This window comes from Cryptotermes secundus, unplaced genomic scaffold (genome assembly GCF_002891405.2).
Source record: "Cryptotermes secundus unplaced genomic scaffold, Csec_1.0 scaffold247, whole genome shotgun sequence".
NCBI lineage: Eukaryota > Metazoa > Arthropoda > Insecta > Blattodea > Kalotermitidae > Cryptotermes > Cryptotermes secundus.
Genome location: NW_019740656.1, coordinates 621,931 through 645,975, shown reverse-complemented (window position 1 = coordinate 645,975; position 24,045 = coordinate 621,931). Strand labels below are relative to the sequence as shown.

Here is a 24,045-nt window from a genome sequence, read left to right as displayed (position 1 = left end):
GACGATTAATTCCAAATTCTTTCGAATTCATTATTCGCTATTCATCCCACTATCAGACGCTAGAGAGGGGGAGATGATGACGTCGCTAAAAAGAAACATCGAAAGAATTAAGTGGGGGGCACAGACGGTCCGTTACCTAGCGACGATTGGGGACACAGACAGCAAATTGATTTCATAAGCCTCCCACAAAAATATGGGTCCATAGAAACACACAGAAAGGTGATATCATAAAAAGTAAAAAGGTAAAGGTATCCCTGTAACAGGCCGTGAAGGCACATAGAGTTGTGAGACGTCGAGGCTCCCGCGTTTGCTAGACAGTCGACTCACTGATGGAGGTAAGGTTTTCAGCCTTACGCGCCGGCCACCCTTTACACCCCAGGAAGATTCGTGGTACTCATTTCTGTCAGAGACTAAGTTGAGCCCAGGGACATAGTGCGGCAGGAAGGATTAGGTAAATTGAAAAAAAAACACCTTATCGGGACTCTAACCCGCGACCTTCCGACTTGTAGCATGGTGCCTCAACCAACTACGGTACCGCGTACCTCAAGGTGATCTCATAAGCTTTCAAAATTAGGAATTGGTATACGCAGACAGATACACAGACAGCAACGTGAGTCTATAAGCCTTGTACTTCTTAAATAAGGAAATTAAGCTAATATGTAGAGAAGGAAACGCACAATAGCGGTTGATAATTGTAACTGTCATAGCATATTCTGCGGTGCTGTACACATGTAACGGCCCCCGTCTGTGATCCTGGCCACGATATTCCAACTGCGATGCAGAGAAACTTTGACCGGTGCCCATATAGCGCAGGGAGTGGAATTCACTGCCTCGGGCCTGGAGAAGATCTTGTTCCTTCCACCCAATGACGCCAGCAAGTGCTGCTTCTATCTGGCTGGCCTTAACAGAACCTGGCAAGTGATGAAGCAGAGGAAGTGGCGGATAAAGAAGAGAAAGAGAGGAACATTCTTGTGCAATCGCTTTAACTGCTGCGTATACACACAAATTCCTCCTTCTCTTTCGACACCCCTGCCACCGTCAACTTCTTCTGATATATTCTTAATATAGCACACACAAGTCATCATCTGCTTGCTATATTGGAACTCAGGTAAAGTTTCTATCCCTCTCCTCCCCCCTGGTTTCGCTCCCCACCAATATCTCGATATGCCCCCTCTACTTCCACCGCTACGACCTCCTCTTCTAGACTCCTCAGATTTTCTTAACTCATTCCCCTGCTGGAGACCGCTCTCTCCCGACCTGCAACGCAGCGCGCAGACCTCGCGGCCGCTCTGTTTTCCCACTCACTGACGGCCGATAGGAGAAGAAAACTTCTTTACGCACTGCAACAATCGCCGGCTTGTGGCGGCGCGAGGTGCGTTTAGCGTCGGCATCGCCTGTCGCAGTGAACGCCGTATTTCTAGCTACACGTCAATTCAAAAGTTGTCCACATTAGAGTGATTTAAGCATACACATGTGTTCAGCATCTTATATATTTCGAAAGAGTGTCTAAGGATTCCTGCTGTAAGTGTGTCAGAGTGAACAGTGCGGAAGAACATGGCCAAGGATTATGCGTCGCGTCTCCGTGAGTAACGCACAGTGCACAGTTCGGCAGTACAGTATCTTAGCAGCATCTTCTGTCGTCCATCTGTAATCCCAAAACAACACCAAGACGGCTACTCGGGCGCTAAATTTGAGAGACCCGCTGGAGCGAAGTTTGGAGGTAAGTTTCACGTTCAATTCACCTTAATTTTAATACACATAGATTGAATTAGTAAGAGTCACGTCTAGTCCAGCGTTGAAGTCACCATAATATTTCAGTGTAAAAGATTATACGCATTTCAGTTATAAGAGCAATGGTTTAAAAACTGTTTGAAGTTAGGCATCACATTTAATCTGCCATTAAAATCAGAGTAAACTTACAGTAAAAACAATTAAAACATAACATGAAGCAAGGTTTCACGTTTATCGCAGCGTTAAAGTCACCTGATACCTTGAAATTATTAGCGAACAGAATTTGAATGTTTGTTCCATTTCTATCCCAGCGTTCATATCACCCTGAATGTGCCTGCATTAGAACGCAAACAAAATTTTAAATTATAAACGTTTAGGTAAATATTGTAGCCTTCATTTAAATTTCAGCTAGGTGTAAGCACAAAAGTGTAAACAGTTATAGAAGTGCAAATAATCAAGGAAGGTCCAGTGACCGGTGACGTTGCTGCTTCTCTGGGAAACACGAGTATTGATGTGACGCATTTAACCTCATTCGCAAGCTGATGCGAAAAGAATTTATTTAAATAATTGAACTGAATATTCTGAAATCAAAAGTTATGCAGAAACGTAAAAGGTAAAGCTGTCCCTGTGCTTAACTAATTAGGCACTACGCAATAAAGGCGTACGGGAAAGTGGATTATTAGATCTATATTTTCTTGACCTCGGCACTAGTTGGAGGTGAGTGGTCAGTTTCACGCCCAGGCCGCTTTATCCCCCGTACACATTGTATAGGAAGTTGGGTGAACCCCAGAGTCGGTTTGGACGATTGGAGAAGTGAAAATTCTTGAACCTACCGGGACTCTAACTCCGACCCCCCCCCCCGGTCTTCCAGCCCATAGCCTGTCGCTATACTGACTACGGTATCCCGGCTCTTAATACAGTTACGTATTTGCTACAAATGCGTTGTTAAACTAGGCTTTAAGTACAGCCGGTAGTAGTTCACACAGGACCTATTAAATCAGTATGCGAGAGTCGTGTCCCAATATTTAAAGTAGAGTTTTCAATATATCGATTCGTACCCATCGTTTCTATCTGATGTCGATGCTAAGAATATGTTGAGCTATACCTCCACTGCACCATGCGTCTTCGTGGCGTGGTGATTAATTAAGCATATGGGCAACAATAGACAAACTAACCATCACAGGGACGATGAGAACTTCTAGCTGTGACGTTCCAAGGTATTTCGGGAAAATTATTTATATAGATTGAAAAAATATCCAATTTCTCGAAAGGCTATTTAAGTTAAATTCTATTTCGGCATTTGCCCGAATATATTCTTGGGCATAAAGAGAAGAGGCAATTTAATGACACCCTGGAACATGAAGAACATGTCCGAAAATTCTGTATAACCCTGACGATAGAGACAATACGTTCCTCCGAAACGTCAGTGAGTTTATATTGGACTAGCCAGACTCACACCGGGAGCACGCAATAGCGTACTTAATTGAGGCACTATGCCACAAGTCGAAAGGTCTCGAATTCGATTCCCGATTAGTTCATTGGATCTTTCAATCGAACTATCCCTTCCGGCCGCACCATGGCCCTGGGGTCGACTCAGCCTCTAACAGAAATGAGGGAGGCCGGCGCGTAAGGCCGACGACCTCACCGCCATATGTGAGCCGATTGTCTAGAAAATGTGAGAGGCTCGACGACTCTCAACCTATGGGCCTCCACAGCCCCTTACAGGGATAACTTTACCTTTTACCAGCTTAACAGCCCAAAAGGTACCACTCATAGCCACCCTGTGGACACTCAGATCCAATATACAGTTCTTTGATTGTTGAATTAACACCCGCTTACATATCGGCAGAATTACGAAACCAGTGAACTGGAAAATAAAAATATCAGAACAATAATCAGACATCCCATTGAAGTCATTATTCTCTCCAACATGTAGCGCGCTAAGGTGAGTCTGAAGGCTCCCACAGCCGTCGGAGTAAGATGTGGGACTCGGAACAAAGAATCGTTTTGCTGGCGAAGGCCAACAGCAATTTAGCAATCAATCTGCAAAGCATGAAGTTCTTGATGTTGCATATTCGTGTGGATGACAGAGGCAGTTATGCATTATGATATGTGTTTGAGTGGGTTTTTGGTATATTGCGAGTTCGAACTCTTCCCCTCCGGTGCATTCGCTTCTTAAACAAAACACTAACGTAACTCATGATATATATTTTCTTCTCTAACTTGTTCACCTGATGATGGCAGCCAGTTGGGCCGAAACATGTAGTGTTCGAATATTGTGAAGAGAAGAATGTTTTCGAAGAGTGAGTTTCAAAACATCGACAAATTTCAACAAGGGGGGGGGGGAATTCGAGTGCTAACGTAGAGTACGCAGTGCAATAGGAGGCCGTACGGCGCTTCAGAATAACAGCACTTTCCACAACCTTTGTGAATCTATGATGCCCATAAGAACACCGCTTGGAACGGGTTTCTATGCTTACCTCTTTACTACAGATATTCAATTATGGTGAATCATTTATAGAAGGGTACAGTGATAACAAATCAGAACTTGATTGAGGAGGAAATTGAGAGCAGACTGAATTCGGGTAATGCTTGATACCATTCAGTCCAAAACTTTTTGTCTTCTCGTCTCTTGTCTCAAAACATAAAAATTAGAATATACAAAACTATAATTTTGCCTGTGGTTCTGTATGGGTGTGAAACATGGTCTTTGACATTAAGGGAGGAACATAGATTGAGGTTGCATGAGAACAGGGTGTTGGGGAGAATATTTGGACAAAAGAGACATAAAGTGATGGGAAGTTGGAGAAAACTGCATGAGGAGGAGCTTCATAACATATACTCTTATCCAATTATAATTAGAACGAACAAATCAAGGAGGATGAGATGGGCAGGGAATGTAGCACGAGAGGAGAGGAGAAGAGGAATCCATATAGGATATTGGTGCAGAAGTCAGAAGGAAAGAGACCACTGGGAAGACCAAGGCGTAGGGGGTGGACAATATTAAAATGGATCTTAGATAGTATGAGATTGATCCGGCTCAGGATAGGGACCAGTGGAGGGCTCTTGTGAACACGGTAATGAACCTTCGGTGTTCCATAAAATGCTGGGAAATTCTTGAGTAGCTGCAGATCTGGCTTCTCTTCAAGAAGGGTTCAGCTCCATAAGTAGGTAGCATTTCATGCGAGGGATGCGTTCCAGAAGAACTCGCAAATTCAACACAAAATAATAGGGATTTTGGGGTTCGCATTATTTCAAACTTTGCGCAAAATGTGGGACTTCATTAATATTGTTTTCATAACGCACTATTTCAAATTCTGATAATAAAATATGACCGCAGTTTACTGTGTTCTGGGCTATGACGCCGTGTAATTCAGAGTAACGCCTGTAAGTTGACATTCTACACAGAGTCCCAGTCCAGATGGCAGAATTAGCACAACGCGGACCTTCGTAACCAGGGTTGTGAGAACCTTAGATCAAACATGGTTCTCCAGTTATTAAGCATACATATTAACCCCACGCAGTCATTTTCCTGTGCCTTCCAGTCACTATTACAGGAATCATGAAGCGTTTAATCACTACATACAACTTTCATACGCATCTCGTCTGCATTGCAAGAACGCATGTTTCTGAGAACACACACACATACACACTCATATCCTTAGGAACAGTTCCAACCGTAACATTTCCACCGTGTAATTAAAAAGCTTTGAGGCCGCACGGGCCTCGTCGAGCACGATAAACATACCGTGTTCATAGCGAAACAACAAAATTTTTATTTGGATGTTACCAAATTACAGGCCATGAGGGAGAAGAGGGTTACATAAGGAAATTATGAAGTGTTTCATTCTCATTAATCCAGTATTGATCAGGCTTTTTATTAGAACTGCATCTGGTTGTGCTAACATTTCTGCCAACAGATGTTCCAACTTACCATAGTATCTCTCTTATCAGATGTAGTTATTTTCATGAAGAATACAGCGTTTTGAAACCTGGGATATAACACCGTGTAGTCCGTCATAACCAAGAAGATAGTAATGTAAGCAAAGTAAAGCTATCCTGTAACAGGCCGTGGAGGCCCATAGGGTTCTGAGATGTTGAGGTTCCCACATTTTCTAGATAATCGGCTCACAGATGGCGGCAAGGATGACAGCCTTACGACCCGGCCGCCCTTTACCCCTCAAGAATATTCCAGGTACTCATTTCTGTTAGAGGCTGAGTCGACCCCAGGGCCATAGCATGGCTGGAAGGGTTAGGTAAATTGAAAAAAAAAAATCCACCTCATCGGGATTCGATCACGCGACGTTCAGGCTTGTAGCATAGTGCCTCAACCAACTACGCTTCCGTGCTCCAACCAGAAGATAGTACTCTTCCAAACCCAAAACCCTACATTAATGTTTACAGTTCACTGTGAGTACGCGAAGACGCCTATTTAAAAGGTGAAGTTGTCCCTGTGCTTAACTAATTAGACACTATGCCATTAAGGCGTATGGGGGAGTCCATGTATAGATCTACGTTTCCTTGACCTAGGGCTGTTTGGAGTGGTCAGCCTGACGCTTCAGCCGCTTTACTCCCGGGGAAAGAGTCTCTGGTACCCATCGGATAGGAGGCTCGTTGGGCCTTATAAACGGTCTGGAAAACGTGGCGAAGAGAAAATTCTAGACCCTACTGGTATTCGATATCGAACCCTCGGTCATCAAACTCGTAGCTAGTTACTATACTGACTGAGCTATCCCGGCTCCTATTAAAAAACTATAAACTTTCCTCCGAAAGTTCAATAAATATCAAATCGGGCGGGAGAGTTTTGCAGTTCATTTAGAGACACTGTCAGGCGAACGGTTGATAGCAATGAATTGGGAAAGATCCGGAAGGAACAGGTCACGGCCTAATTTACAGTATTAGCCTAACATTTTCATGGCGTGACTGAGGAAAACGACGAACTTGGGAACAACTGGTGTTCCAAGGTTAAAACTGGACGTCTCACGGATACAAGTCAGAAGGATGCCGTCTTCTGGGATGTGGTGCCGTGTAGATCTTGTGTGAACCGACGTTTCTGAGGAATTTATCGTCTCTAGCTTGAGGGTAGAAAAATCGGCGAACGAGATAGAGAAAAATAAAAGCGACACGTTCCTCCCAAACGTCGGTTCACACAAGATCTACATGGCGCCACATCCAAGAAGACGCCATTCTTCATAGTCACCGCCGTGAAAACCCCAAATCTTACACAAGTCACAAGCGTTATCCTTTGAGGCAACTTGTTCAGAAGGACAAGAGATCCTTCTGAAAACAAACTCAGACGTGTGGAATAGAACGGACCAGTATAAGAGCTGGCTGTAAATGTTAGGATATCGCATCAGGTATTTGGTTTAGAAATTTGGTGCTTTCGCGGTGACGAAGTTTGGGACTGTCATCTGAGTTATGACGCCGTGGTTACTAACATTTCGGAAGAGCATACCGCCTTCGTTTCAAGGTACACAATGTATTAACAAAGTACGTAATATCAAGCAAAACAAACGTCGGTTTGTTTGATGTAAAATAAACGACCGAAACAAACACAATAATATGAGAATCGCTTTGTTATACATTAATCCAACTCACATTTGTTGTGTAACGTTTCAAAACACTAGAATTTACTTACACAACAGAATGTGTAACATAAAAATAATCAAAGACACTTATTATTATCTGTTTTTTATTGCTAGTGGGGTGGGACTAAGTCCCTTGTACTGCGGCCACTTCTGGCCTATTGTACAAGCCCCAGATGATAGGTGAGGGTGATTGTGGAGCAATTGGTGGAATGAAGATTGGCAGGGGAAACCGAAGTACTCGGAGAAAACCTGCCCCAGCGCCACTTTGTCCACCACAAATCCCACTTGACCAGACCCGGGATCGAACCCGAGCCGCCGCGACGGAAAGCCAGCGACTAACCGCTTGAGCTATGGTGCTTCCCTTATTTATTATCTAAGATGCGAATTCGTGAATCAAATCTTACATCGTGAATTGTATGCTGCAGTACTGTATGCCTAAAACGAAGTGTTTAGACATAAGGGCTCTGCTTGTCACCTGTTTTCACGCTGATTTCTTGTGTCGGCTTATTCTTCGACCGTGAAGATGGAGGCGGTATGTTTCTCCGAAACTTAAGCTGACTTTCAACGAACTACACGGCCCTACATCCAGAAGATAGTATTCTTCATAAGTACCGCTCTGAGGACCTCAATTTCTACGATGTGTTTAAAATTTTTAAATATAATTGTAAATATATGTGCCGATTGCTTTAACATTAGAAACTGTATTTTGCCCAAACACTGTATTTATGTTCTGTGTGATTCTTGAAATGTACAACAATTATTTCTCTGCAGAGCATTACTAGAATGGTCCTTATAATGGAAACGCAATGTTTTCTGTGAGGTACGATATAAGTCATTTAGAAGAGTATCGACAAACAGACGAAGAACACAAATGAGACGTGAGCAGAAGAGGGACAAAGAGAAAAGATAACTATATAAATAAATGAAATCAGTCAGCCAGAATCAGTATATTTAAGCCTGCTAACATATGTGATGTGATGTGATGAAAAAGTTACCAGGGTGACATAAAATAAATAGGGACTACTATCAGGAGACGAAATTTATGTGGAATCCAGCGCTGATGCCTCATGGCAGTTCTACTGACAACTGCAGCTAAACTGCAGAGAACTCCGGCTATCCAAGGCTTCAGAGGATGCTACATCTGCATGAGATACGTTATCTGCCTCGTTCCATCAGCAAGCGCTGATAGCTGACCTCAGCCAGTGACTGCAATTACAATTATGATTTGTTTACGAGTTCGTTTTAGCCACGATTTTCTTCTCACTTAATTAATAGTTATACTCTTTAGCTCATTAGTAGGCCTATTGCGTTATGCACAATTAATTTCTCACTACATAGCATTAGTCCGCGTTTCAACATCGCAAGGCTAAATCCTTCCATCAGTTCATATTATTAACCATTTCAAGCACAGTGATTACTTCAGGCACCTCATGCAAAAAGATTCTCGAACTCTACGTTTTCTCACAGAGTGTATTCAAGTATTTACAGTTCTCAGATTAAACTGATTATTTGCCTAAACAGTATTAACCGAATGTGTTTCCTGTGCTCCAGGGACTACATTTTAAATATGTAAAGGTGAAGAAGCGTCTGCATTTGTCTTATAACTTAGGAAATCACACAGCGATACGGGTGGGTATGGTTTTCAGAACTACTTAAGGCTCTCCAGTTCAGAACTACTTAAGGCTCTCCAGCTCAGAAATAGGCACGCTCTTCAGTTCAGAACTACTTAAGGCTCTCCAGTTCAGAAATAGGCACGCTCTTCGGTTCAGAACTACTTAAGGCTCTCCAGTTCAGAAATAGGCACGCTCTTCAGTTCAGAACTACTTAAGGCTCTCCAGTTTAGAAATAGGTACGCTCTCCAGTTCATAAATAGTTAAGGCTCTCCAGTTTGGAAATAGGTACGCTCTCCAGTTCATAAATAGTTAGGTTCTCCATTTCAGAAATAGGCTCTCAAATTTACAACTACTTAGGCTTGACCGTTCAGAAATAGGTATGATCTCCTGTTCACAACAAAGCACGTGCAGTTCCGGGGAATGATCTCCACGTGCTAAAAGGAAATCGTTACAATGCAGGGTTGTGCATTTTCTTCCCCAACATGTAACGTTGTCGGGAACTGTATTTATGACGTCTCTAGGCACTGGAAATGGCTTCCTCAAAGTGGAGCGCGTCCACCCCGATTTCCAGCCCTGATTAGGAAAACAAGGCTAGCTCCAATCTGATAAAAAATTGGGGTTTATAACTGCACGAGGTTGAGGTTTCTGTCACTCCTCGTCACATAAGCAACCTGCTCCCCCAACGCCGCTTCCCCTCTTCAGACCTCCACTGTAATGAACGGTTTTCTCACGGATAAAAATCGGTCCGTCCAAGGTCGCAAAATGCACGAATCCGTAATTCCTCTGTAATATCCCAGTTCTTGGGGCTGGTTTTGGGAAGGAACTATTCATCTCTCTCGCTCTCTTTACCATTTACCACTCTGTCTGTCCTGCATGAACCAAACCATTATTTGTCAGACAGAGCCATTAGTATGTACAGGACCTCTCAAACATTACCACTCTGTAGTAACATATGGGTATGACGTCAGTTCTATTCCTATCGCTGATTGGACTGTTGATTATGCTGATTTCAGGTCACCTTGGAGGTATGAGAAAGATTAATAAGCTGTTAAAATAAGCCCTGAAATTATTTAAGCAAAATGGTACCCCACAGATGACGTTAGGCAAAGCGCTGTGTGAAGGAAATGCAGGCGCCTATGTTTGGCTAGTCACAGGATAGAAATCTTTGGCTTTGCGTGACTAGAGCCAGCGGATGTGAGAAGATTGTGGATAATTCTGGTTCTAGCATTGAAATAAGGGAGGAAGCGAGACTAGAGACTTACAGTGGACCTAGAAGCGCTCTAAGAACTTGGAGCGACTGGAACAGTTGTCACTAATACAAGACGTCGTGAACCTTTCTGCATATTAACTATACAAGAATTGCCGGATCGAATATAAGGTATTATAGACGTCCAGAATTTCAAACTATAATTTCACTGCAAAGCATATGTACAAGAAGAATTGCTGTCTCTTCGCCAGGGACACAGCAGCTAAAGCTTTAAGCAATGAGCAACACTCAAAATAAAAAAATTAAAATTTACTCACAAAATTAAAATTAAAGATTGTAAATGATTATTCGAATAACTTCAAAAACTTTATAGCAGTGATTGGCCAATCACATCTTACGTCGACGTCCGTCTGCTACTTTGTATGGACCCTGGTATTGTTTCGATCTACAAGGGGGAACGGTCCCGTGTGGAGGCGGGGTCCCATATCTCCACCGTATCCCTGCGAGTCCTAGGAGGCGAAGAGAAGCAAGCCCAGTGCCTAGGGGTATAACCAGGCCACCCTGCTCCTGGGGAATATAAATACGGGGTCCTGGCCTTCCAGGATGGGGGAGTCTCGAATCTGGTATAGTTAAATGTGGTCTTGTGTCCCGCGGAACTCGGGCCTGAGAATGACTGCACTGGCGAAGACCAGCAGCAATTGCAAGCGACAGACCCGTCCTGTCGTCAGAGAGGATGTTACATAAGGACTATGAAAGCAGGTGTCATGAGTCTTAAGGGGCTGGTCGCCGAGACGAACTGATTGGCGATAAAACCGCCAGTTGTAAAGTAACTGACTCTTGCTCGTGCTGCAAGATATTACAAAACGTTTCATAAATTTCTATAATCAGCAGCACTGATTTGGCAAAATCATTAGTTATCTGTCGTTTGAATAGGGACATTTAATATTTTCCTTAAAAAACTATAATTAAAGTGCACGAAGCAAAATATCCCGTGTGAAATCATTCAGCTGCAACGTACACGTGACAACAGTTGTAGGGCAATGTGACACGCTAACAACAGGTATTGTCTTCAAAACATTATCAGTGAGCCGTAACGATCGGTTACCTAGCAACTAAAGCTAACAGCGAATGCCTCTCAACCGTTGAGAGATGGCAGGATACGTATCATTAACACATTTTCTCAAATTCGCAACATTTTCAAGGTAACTTATAATTTACATTGCTGAAAAGCAACGAATTTTTATCTGCTACTGTTTACAGAAAGCAGAACCACTTTCTCAAATGTAAAATTCTTCAAGGATGGTCAGCGTCTTTGATCGAGATATGACGCGTATAGCACAGAAGGAAATGAACATTATATTAATACTGTCATGTAGTGGGGGTGCCTATAGACGGGGTTTCGATTGGTGACTCGATTTATTGACTACTTATATACACACGACTCAGAATTGCAAGCAATTACAGAGCCATCGCTGATCAACACAATACACAAATCACTCCAGCACTCAGTCTGCTTTCACTAGTCGTTACTTGGTAACAGGTTTCAACAAAGGAGATTTTTCACCGTCAAGCGCTCACGTCCTATCTTCACAGCCTCCCGTACAGAACTCAACCGACCTCATTGCTCAAACTGTCCTGGTTATAACTTCTCCGAACAGACACATGAAAACACCGTTCTTCTATTGTTGCATATGTGTTCGTTGCCGCGGGAACGTGTTTACCGAGCTGTTGTCCAGAAGCGAGTTGCGTAACCACGTTTATTAAGAAACTTATGCCCTGACAAGGGGAACTGTTTCGCGACCGTTACCCAGCAACGTGTCTACACGCTAAATTATGTACAAAGATGGCGAAGGCTCAATCAATTAAGTTTTAAATAATAAAAAAATTAAACTAAACCCTTCAGACGTTAGGATAAAACTGGTCGATGTTTTGCATATTTTGTGACCAAAAAAAGAATAGCAAAAAAGGATCGTGTTTATATATTCAGACATATACTTTGAATGCCATAATTAGGACGTAATTGAATGAAATGTATTGCACATAAATAATTTGCATTGAATGAGGGGCTCTGTCGGAGTAGAGTGTTAATATATTTGCATATGATTTCTACAATACTAAACAATTCAATGACATTCACAGAATAATTTTTATATCACATAAGCAGTCAATAACGAAGTGAACACCGATATACATACATTGCGCAATCAGGTGGTTAGACAGTTCCAGGTGAGGTAATGCAAAATTCGTAATGGATACAAATGTACTGAAGCAAGTCTAGTCCAAATTCATTCCACTTTCCTCCTCTGCCAGTCATTCCACCATTGCTCGATATTCATCCACGAGCATAACCTGATCAGGCACCACACTATCACACTCTCCATCTTTTAAGTTACGAATTTTCTTTCATGATTGCAATTAAGGGAAATTACACGTAGTTTTATTAAATTGACACTATTATCTTACTCTTTGAATATCCCAGACGAGTTTCATATATATTGTGGCATATAGATCCGTTGCTAGGCGGTGACTCTGTAAATAAGGGCCATTGCTAGGTAACGTCAGCAAACATACACGCACGTAAAAATGAAACAACGGAGTTATGGAACCTACTTCTAAGCAGCGGCTCCGTAAACATGTTCCCGCGGAAACGAATACGCGTGCAACAATAGAAGAACGATGTTTTCGACGTGGTCCGCACTGAGAAGTTATCTTGAAGGCGATTAAGTTGATCAGTTCAGAAGCCCCAAATATGAGAGAGTAAAATATGATCACGAGTCCCAAGGGACTCGGACCCGAGAAAGAATGCGCCAGCAAGGGCCAGCAGCATGTACAAACGACAGACCCGTCCTCTCGTCAGAGGGCCCCCCACAAAAACAAGACCGTAACTGTCAAACAGTAATAAATATCTGGTTGTGAGTCCCAGATGGGGCTCGACACCAAGATTACTGACTGACTGACTGACTGACTGACTGACCGTCAGTCGCAATGTGATTTTGACTTTGATTAGTTCAGTTGTCAGATGGAAGTCAGCCTGTGAAGAGAAGACTAGGAGCTTGGTGTAAAATGGCTGCCAGCCTGGGCCCCAATTAGTTGAGGGCTGGAAGTTCTGTGGAGTTTTGTACAGGAAGCTTTGAAGAAAAGAGTTAGATGCAAGAGTTCGGCCGTGAAAAGACTTTTATATGTGATATCTGGAGTGTGTAATTCAGTGAGACTATTATAGGTCCTGTGTTAAATCCATTGGCAGGAAACGGAGAGTGAAGACTAGTAGACTGAGGAAACTAGTCTGTGTGTAAGAGTGATGTATAAAGCAGAGTCCCGAGCGGTGTATATAACTATCCATGTAACAGGCCGTGAAGGAACACAGGGTTGAGATGTCGAGGCTCCCACATTTTCTATACATTCGGCTCACAGATGGCGGTGAGGTCAGCCTTCGAGCCGGCGGCGGCCCTTTACCCCCCACTAACATTCCTGGTACTTCTTTCTGTTAGAAGCTGAGTCGACCCCGGGACTACAGTGCAGCTGGAAGGATAAGGAAAATTGAAAAAAAAATAACCCAGTGACCTCATTGGGAATCGAACCCGTGACCTTCCGGATTGTAGCATAGTGCCTCAACCAACTACGCTGCAAAGTGTCCAGGAGTGGTGTATACAATTGGTCAATAAATCTAATATCCAATCCATACTCCGTGTATAGTCACCCTTAAATCGCGACAATATTAACATGCACCGTAGCCGCGCATAGCTCAAGCGGTTAGTCGCTAACTTCCCACCGCGGCGGCCCGGGTTCGATCCCGGGTCTGGTAAAGTGGGATGTATGGTGGACAAAGTGGCGCTGGGGCAGGTTTTCTCCGAGTACTTCGATTTCCCCTGCCAATCTTCATTCCACCAAATTCTCCATCATCATAATCACCCTGGACAGGCTACAATAGGCCAATCAGTGGCCGCCGTGCCGAGTGGACCCAACTGGACTCCACTCCCCCACTAAGCGAATTTAAAAATTTTAACATGCATTTAGTTACAAAGAGAAACTATAAATGAATGCTTAATATTGGATGAGAGAATTATTATACAACGCTTTCAGAATTGAGACGCTATAGCGTCGGATTGTAGGATGACCAATGAACTGCAATGAATCTGGCCTAAACATTTTAGTGGAGAAACTGTTGAAAACCACGAACAGCGTCAGAATAGCCGGTGCGGCAGAGACTGCCCCCCCAACACGCATGCGCGGTACCTGAACTGCCTATGAACGCTGTACTTCACGCGTATCAAGGATTCCGGATTAGCTGCATGCAGAATGGCAAAGAAAAACTCAATTTACATGTAACCATGGCAGAAGGCTAAGCGTGTTTGTGATCACAGGGGCAATGACGCTGTGTTCTTAAGCAAACTCTTGCATACAGGACGTACTCTACGTCACAACGCAACATTTAGTGTGTATATATGTGTTCTAGTTTAACACCTGTTGCGAATTCAGCAGCAAGATTCATCATTTGCTGTACTATTGGATTCCCCTGCTTCCTCCGGTATTCCTTTCCATTCCTACATATTAAGGAATGATACGTCGAGGCCTATGTTTAACGACATCTCCTACGAATAACGCCCATAAATAATAACAAACCGTCTCCTTGATATAATAAACTACACATATCCGAATCAAAATATTACATTTACTCACGACATAGACACGATACACTGAAACAAAAATCTCTCGTTCGTGGTATAACTTGCATTCGTGTCACGTGTTAACTCTCGGAAATTCGTTGCTATGGTAACTCAAAATTTATAATGAAAATGATAAATTTTACTGTTAGCATAGCAAAGCGTTAAATTTGCGCTGGCCCTCGCCAGTACAGTTATTATTGTTTTCAGGCCCTTACGGGACTCATAACCAAATTATTATTCGTTCCAAGAACATTTGGGGCCTTCCTCTTCGACGACAGGAGGTCGCACAACTAATAATACCTACAGATATTAAAAGAAATTCTCAATATTGTTGCCAATATGTACGGTAGCCACGGCTGGTACAGCGATGTAGAAATACTGCCGTAGAGTTTGCGGATGCAGTTCCAGTGTTCACTCACAATCTTCCTTTCAGTTACACGAGTAAACGCAATTCTTGTTGGATTTGGGCCTCTCATAGCGGTGACCTCAAGAATGCTATGTGACACCGTACAGTCCGATATTTCGCATTATAAGATTACACAAACGTCATTTTTACCCGTCTGCACGGTGTTACATCTCGGAAGGTTAAAAAGTTGTCCCCTGTGCTGAACTAATTAAGCAATACGCCATGAAGGCGCATGGGGGAGTGAATGTATAAATCCACATTTTCTTGACCTCGGCACAAGTTGGAGGCGAGTGGTCAGCTTCACGCCCCTACAGCTTTACCCCCGGGGAAAGAGCCCCGGGACCCACTGGATAGGAGGCTGGGTGGGCCCCAGAAGCGGTCTGGACGACGTGGAGAAGAGAGAATTCTTGACCCCACCAAGACTCGAACTCCGACCTCTCGGTAGTCAAACCCGTAGCCAGTCGCTATACCAACGCCATTCCGACGCCTTCTCAGAAGGTTGTACCGTTATTAATTTGAGCGTTACTCGTTATTTTAAAGTTTTCGCTACTATTTAGTGCGATGTTTACAATTAAACAGCCATGTTTTGAGCGAATAACGGGGTTATCTGGAACAGCATAACGTTAGTTGGGAGTCGTAGCAACCCCGGACTACCGGGCGCCAATCTGCTACCTGCTAAACAATGACCGCCAGTTTCACATCTATAATACTTTGTAAGGGAGGACCAACGCTTGTTACCAGATCAGGTCCTTTGTTATTTTAGTTAATTTTAGTTCCTTCGTCCTCTCTTACACGTCTTCTAGGTTTCCTCACAAATTACATTTTCTCTACCTCCATCAAGTATTAATTGTTCTTGCAGGTATACGTTTAATTTTAGCTCTATATTAACCGCGTTTCCTAGCTCCGTGCAAAATGGATCTTAGGGACAGGAGCGGAGGAGCCGGACTAGACCCATTTGGCTCAAAATAGACACCAGTGGTGGGTTTTTGTGGGATGTGACTGACCAAATATTGGCTTCTCAAGAAGGAGCCAGACAAATGGAACTATTTACGGTGTCGTCTTTCAAAGTAGTTGGTGCTGGCTGAGTTCGAGCCTAGGTAGGGGCATGATTCCATCAAAACATATCCATCGCCTCTAGGCCCCCATGCCATGAAGACGAAAAGGTGAGTGGAGGTACAGCTCCATGCGCTCTTAACTTCGGCACTAGGTGATGTGAGTGGCGGTGTCGAAACTGTGGTACAGAAAAATATCTGGCTCTTACCTCATCTAGGAAACCGATTTTCCGGTCTAGCCCCGTGGCTTTTCACTGTAGTGACTGAGCTGCCCGGTTATGTTTTTCTAGCATCTATACGCTTTAGTTTGATTCAGCCATTAAAATAATCGGTTCATGCTGTAACACCGGGGCTTGATCCCGGGCAGGGGCAGATATTTCTTCACACCATCACCATCATATTCTCTGGGGCCTATCCAGTTCTATATCTGGCAGCCAACGCGGTTTCTTCCTCAGACTTAAAATTCGTTGCGTGTTGCCACCACGCCTTCTGTACGCCCCCATGGTGTGGCGCTTAGGTATATGGGAAGCGTTACCTTCAATTCGGGGGGGGGGGGGCAGGCCATAGCGTAATTATTTGAAGGGCAATGCTACAAGCAGGAAGGTCGAGGGTTCAAGTCCAGATGAGGTCACTGTATTTTTCAATTGACTTAATCTTTCCAGCCACACTATGGTCCTGGGGTCAACTCAGCCTCTAAAAGAAATGAGTACCAGCAATCTTCCTAGGGGTAAGGGGCGGCCAGAGTGTAAGGTTGACAACCTCACTGCCATCTGTGAGCCGATTGTCTAGAAAATGTGGGAGCCTCCACGTCTCACAACCCTATGGTCCTGTACAGCCTGTTACCTTTCCATTATTATTGTTCTTACGGAATTTCGGGCTACAAATCAATGAACTGTTGAATCGTACTATTCTGCATGAACGCAAGTTATGTATTGGAAAACGAACGAGCGTACCGTTCCTGCGAATACAGATCAGTATGTAAGATTTGAGGTTCTCACGGCGGTAACTATGACGAATGGCGTCTTCTTGGAGGTGGCGCCGTGTAGATATTGTGTTAACCGACGTTCCTCCGAATCGTCGTTTAACACAATATCCACACGGCGCCACAGCCGCAAGAGACGGCATTCTCCGATGTTGATCACGTTCTTATGGGGGTAAGTGAAGCGCAGTGCACTATATCCATCAGATATTTTACGGTTAATATTTCTATGCGTTATTCGTGGGATACTCCACTAAACGTTGGTTGCAACACACATAATTCGATGGAAACTAATGCGGAAGAAAGCAGGGGAAATTAGTAGTATAAAATTTTATGTAAAATTGATGAGAATTTCCGTTGAATTCTTAACGGGTGTTAAGTTAGTAATACTGTATTTTAGCGTCATATTGTGCGTATAATCTTTTATTCAGGCTCACAACATATGCATTAATTCTAGGATAACTATACAGATTCCACATTATGACATGTTTCGGCCACTATTTGTGACCATCATCAGGGAGTGCTTATACACTAGTTAGTTAGTTAGTTATTAGAGAGGGTGGGTTTCCCCATGCACTTAGACCTATAGTGGTCCATTGTGCTTCCCTCTATGATTTGTACCAGTCTCTCTATCCTACCGGTACTGATGCTTACCATCAGTCCCGCCCAGCCAGCGAGACCGGCTCTACTGGCTAAGAAGTATCTATAATGCTTCCCCCATCTACCGGAGGTATTAGTGACTGCTGTTGGGCGGGAAACGCCCGCAATTTTGGCTCAGTGACCTCCTTTGGAGGTATGAGGTTCTTTTTACGTGCCGTAAAGCTACGACACGGGACCTTCGGCTTAAAGTCCCTCCCGGAGGACTTGTTCCCTGAATTTTTCCGCCCTTAAAAATTCGACGACTTCCGCCGGGTATTTGAACCCGCGTACTACAGTCATGAGGTGGGAACGTTACCTCTAGATTACGGAGGCTACACTAACTCTCAGCTCCCTGCTTTTTCCCCTTCCATTGGCCGCAGATTTTTAATTATAGACTTAAACACTGTAAATCTTATAAACCTTTCTCCTAGTGTTCCGAAGGGTGTGCGTTTTTCGCAATACAAAACTCTTTTAATTTGCATGAGCCTTGAAACTGTTTTTGTAACTACTTTGGTTTTAATTATGTTAAAATACGTTAAAAATAATTTGAACTATTTACAATTAGACCATTGTTGGTTAATTATTATTCCTCTTGTTATTTTTGAGCACGGCAGCACCAGGTTCCCGTGTTCCCCTGTCGCGTGCTGGATTTATACAACGTACATTTGCTTATTTTTCGTGTTCGCTTTTTGGGTTGTGCACTGGTGTTCTTGTGTAGGGTGTATATCTGTAACGCTGGCAGGTGTTTTGGTCATAGGGTGCTGCTACATGCCACGTGACCATCTGCCATACTGCCACATTCCATTTGACAGTTCATAAGCTCAGAAGGGCGGTGCAAAATAACCAAATACCAATGTTTACATATAACTCTCATTAGCTCAATAAGGTTGTGCCAGGTGTTCATAATAAGATGAGTAGAAGCGGAACGGCGTAATACAGTGCGTTCAGTTAAGGAGGAAACTTCGCATCACCGCTGATCCGGCCCAACATTCCTCACAGATTGCTGCTGTAACTGCCGATAGCAGAATGAGTCATTAGCGCTGATAAACGCGCGCCGTAACAGTTACAGCAGCAATCTGTGAGGAATATTGGGTCCAGTCAGCGGTGTTGCGAAATTTCCTCCTTAACTGAACGCACTGTATTTTCACAGTTCATTATCTTAGGCAACAGATGTGATGTGATTGATTAATTCTTGGTTTATTTACATCAGAGTATGGCATAATTGAAACGAAAAATCACTGAACACAAGCCAGTAATTTTCACCTTGTCGGTTTGTACATGTGTCCCACGTGTAAGAACTTGAAAACGTCTGAATGGACTTTCACGAATTACCAGGAATATTCCTGTGGGAGTAAAGGGCGGCCGGCGCGTAAGGCTGATAACTCACCGCCATCTGTGAGCCGATTATCTAGAAAATGCGGGAGCCCCGACCTCTCACAACCTTTTGGGCCTCCGTGGCATGTTACAGGTGTAGCTTTACCTCTTTTCTTTCTATGATATTGGGCAGTCCTAATTTAAATTCGTCGACACGTCCCAATTTTCGTTAAAGTCGAATAAAAATAATGAACATTTAAAATTTGATGTACGAATGATTTTCTGCGCTTATCTCGAACGTGTAAGATTCATTCTGAAAAGATAACTTGCACAAATGTAAAACTCTCCTGTACTTACTCATGGAGCTGAGCCCTTCTGGAGGAGCCGCCAACTCTGCAGCTACTCAAGAATTTCCGAGACTTTTATGGAACCCGAAGGTTTATTACCGTGTTCACAAGAGCCCTCCACTGGTCCCTATCCTGAGCCAGATCTATCCAATCCATACTATCCCTTCTTATCTCTCTAAGATCCATTTTAGTATTGTCCACCCAAATATGCTTTGAACTTCCCTGTGGTCTCCTTCCTACTGGCTTTCCCACCAATATCCTATACGCATTCCTCGTCTCCCCCATCCGTGTTACATGCCCTGCCCACCTCATCCTCCTTGACTTGATCATTCTAATTATACTTGGAGAAGAGTACAAGTTATGAAGCTCCTCATTATGCAGTTTTCTCCAACCTCCTGTCACTTCATCTCTCTTCGGTCCAAATATTNGTCCAAATATTCTCGTCAACGCCCTGTTCTCAAACACCCTCAGTCTATGTTCCTCCCTTAATGTCAGAGACCAAGTTTCACACCCATACAGAACCACTGACAAAATTATAGTTTTGTATATTCTAATTTTTGTTTTTGGACAGCAGACGAGAAGACAAAAGGTTCTGGACTGAATGGTAGCAAGCATTACCCGAGTTCAATCTCCTCTTAATTTCCTCCTGAATCAGGTTTCGATCTGTTATCGTTGTTCCCAAATATCTGAACTGTGCCACATTTTCAAAACATCTGTTAGTTATCTTGATGTCATGATTTTGCCCTGCATTTTGGTGACGAGACAGCAACATGTACTTAGTTTTCCCTGTGTTTACTTCTAGACTAACCTATTTACTTGCGTCAATTAAAGTTTGTGTATTTTTCTTTATGGTATTTACAATATCACCCAGTACATTTATATCATCGGTGTAGACCAACAGCTGATGTGTCCCGCTTAATTTCAGTCCCACCTGGTTTCCCTGGACCTTCCTAATCGCAGGGAAACCAGGTGGGACTGAAATTAAACGGGACACATCAGCTGTTGGTCTCTCTTATAACATAAATAAATGAATAATGATCAATTATATGTATCGTATGCAAAGGTAAAGTTGTCCCTGCGCTTAACTAATTAAGCGCTACGCCATGAAGGCGTATTTTGGAATGGATGTATAGAGCCACATTTTCTTGACCTCGGCACTAGTTGGAGGCGAGTGGTCAGCTTCACGGCCCGACCTCTTTACCCCCNCTTGCGTCAATTAAAGTTTGTGTATTTTTCTTTATGGTATTTACATTATCACCCAGTACATTTATATCATCGGTGTAGACCAACAGCTGATGTGTCCCGCTTAATTTCAGTCCCACCTGGTTTCCCTGGACCTTCCTAATCGCAGGGAAACCAGGTGGGACTGAAATTAAACGGGACACATCAGCTGTTGGTCTCTCTTATAACATAAATAAATGAATAATGATCAATTATATGTATCGTATGCAAAGGTAAAGCTGTCCCTGCGCTTAACTAATTAAGCGCTACGCCATGAAGGCGTATTTTGGAATGGATGTATAGAGCCACATTTTCTTGACCTCGGCACTAGTTGGAGGCGAGTGGTCAGCTTCACGGCCCGACCTCTTTACCCCCGGGAAAGAGCCTCCGGTACCCATTGAATAGGAGGCTGGGTGGGCCCCAGAGACGGTCTGGACGACATGGAGAAGTAAAAATTCTTGAGCCTACCAGGACTTGAACTCTGACCTCTCCTTCGCGAAGCCCGCAACCAGTCGCTACACCGACTGTGCTGTTCCCGCTCATATATACCGCGTGTGTAGTTTAAAAATAACATATCAAGCATAACACTTTCAAAACGAGTGCTGACAGTGAGCGCTCACATTGTCCCCTAGGCTTGCCGGCACATTTCGCTGTAGATTCTCCTTTTCGCAAATGTCGCCCCTGTAATACCGACTGGAACATCGCTGTTTGTTGTTGCATCTTCTTGATTCTTCAGCAACTATCTGTGATTAGATCTGTATTTGGTTCCCATGGAAACGACATAAGGACAACTTGATAAATATTGCCCTGTTCAGTCTATATATACGTACTAAAAGTAAAGTTATCCCTGTGCTTAATTAAGATCTGTAATTTCTGACTTCGGCACTAGATGGAGGTTATGGTCAGCTTCACGTCCCGGCCGTTTTACCGAGGGAGAGCTCCGGCACCCATTGGCTAGGAGGCTGTGTGGGCTCCAGAACCGGTCTGGAAGCCGTGGAGAGGAGATACATCTCTTGTCCCCACCGGGATTCGAACCCAGGCCGTCCAGGCCACAGCCCGTAGCTATACCGACTGACAATTAAGCAGCTCTTTTATTTAGTGACAAATGTTGGAAATCGAGCTGTGTGATTTGAAACACAATACATTTCCAAGCATAATTAGAATAATCAAGTCAATGAGGTTGAATTTGACGAGGCATATAGCACGAATGAGGGAGAGGAGGCATGCAAGTAGGATATTGGTGGGAAAGCCAAAAGGAAGAGGACTACTGAGAAGACCAAGACGTAGGTGACTGGACAATATTAAAATGGATATTAGAGAGACGGGATGTGATGATATGGATTGGATTGATGTGGCACAAGATAGGGACCAGTGGAGGGCTCTTGTGAACACGGTGATGAACCTTCTGGTTCCATAAAATGCTGGGAAGTGGCTGAGTGGGTGAGTGGTTGCAAAACTGGCGGCTCAGATCCATGAGTGAGGGAGTGAGTGACACATTTTTGGGAAGCACAGAAATAAATATTGTTAGTATCGATGTAACTTCATGCACGTACTGTTTCTATAAGAAAACAGAACAAACAATTGAAAAACGCAAGGCGTGAAAGTTATTTACGCTTCACGTATTCTTAACAGAGTACTGTATCTACGGAACAGCGTTGTCTCTAGATAACAAACATGAAACAACGTTTTATAAACACAGTTCTCAGTTTTTACATCGGTCCTGGTTTTGCATACCATACGGTACAAACAGTACCTCAAGCTTATTCATAAAAAGTGACTGAAATGTGTTAAAATGTAAAGCCAGTTTCTGTGGAGACCCGAACCCACTGCTCTCGAATCGCCGTTGATGCATGAAGCAGCGAAAGGCCACGAACCATCTGTAAGTTTCACATGAAATGGAGACACAAGACCCAATATTGACAGGTAATACAAAAATATTAAACTTTATCCCTGTGCTTAATTAAGCACCAAGCACTGAAGGGCAACTGGGTAGTGAAGGTAAAGCTGTAGGCATTTCTATTCTTCTGTACTAGACACAGGTAAGCGGTTACTTTCACGCTAAGTCCTCCTTACCTTCTGAGGGGCCTTTTCGTTACCCGTTCGATGCGCCCGGAGTTCGTACACGTATGTTTGCCCCACACGGGGATCGAACTGAGGCCGCGCAGCTCATACCTCAGTCACTGTGCTCACAAACTTGTAAGGTTTGCAATATGTCAATGTGGCTTAGAATGCAGGAAACTCCGAGCGGGTTAGACCAGCGGTAAGGCTCTGTATTCGTATTCGGGAGATAACGGGTTCGATTCTTGGCCAGGGTGCCGGTAATTTTGACTGGGGTTTTAATAATTTTCCTTAGTAAAAATCTGTAAAGTTGTCCATGTGCTTAATTAATTAACCACTACGCCATGAAGACATGGGGGAGTGGAGGTGTAGCTCCACCATTCTTGGCCTTACTCCAGAGAAAATCAGACCCGGTGGATTGGAGTTCGAGTTCCGGTGGGGGCAACTATTTTCACTTCTCCATATGGTCCAGACCGGCTCTGGGGTTCATCCAGCCTCCTAACCAATGGGTACCGAGGGCTCTTCCCGGAGGTAAAGCGGCAGGGTCATGAAACTGACCACTCACCTCCAACTACTACCGGGGTCAAGAAAATGTGGATCTAGACATCCGCTCCCTCATACGCCTTCGTGGCGTAGTTAAGCAGAGGGACAACTTCACTTTACCCATTGGATAGGAGGTTGGCTGGGCCCCGGTACTGGACGCCGTGAAGAATAGAAAAATCTTGCCAAGACGAGAATCGAAACCGGGCAGTCCAGCCCGTAGTCCGTCGCTGTAGCGACTCCTATTTTTCCTCAGGAACATTTCCGGATTAGTGCCTCGACCAGAGAAACGGATTTACAACACAGCGCTGTTGCCACAACGCCTTGCAAGCAGCGCACAAAATCCCGCACGACAGTGTCCACGCTCGCTGCTTTTATTTCAGCGATAAGAAACGTCTTTCGGTGACCGGATGTTGCCTGCCATTCACTTGTAGCAATGCACGTTACACACTGCCTGCTGCTGCTAATCGTTTGCATCCTCTGCAGGGCTCTGTGACAAATGAGGAACACATCATGCTATGTAGAACACAATGGTAAAACACTCAACCACGTTGACGTCTATGTTTTCAAACGTGGCCGCCATTCTCAACAGAAAGTGCAGTGAATCTGGTCGAGTCCAAGGAGTGTACAGTGTGTATGTGTTATGCACAGTGTATGATATGTGTTATACCCCCTGGTTCCACAGA

The 24,045-nt window shown here is 43.8% G+C and overlaps 1 protein-coding gene across 1 annotated transcript in view; it reads left to right on the top strand.

The window, feature by feature from the left end:
* The first annotated feature begins 1,244 nt into the window (after positions 1 to 1,244).
* The window catches only part of LOC111872408 (knirps-related protein), a 48,499-nt gene continuing 25,698 nt past the window's right edge, over positions 1,245 to 24,045 (top strand). Inside the window, exon 1 of the mRNA XM_023866274.2 lies at positions 1,245 to 1,720. The gene's annotated coding sequence lies outside the window, so the exon portion shown is untranslated. The remainder of the gene's footprint in view (positions 1,721 to 24,045) is intronic.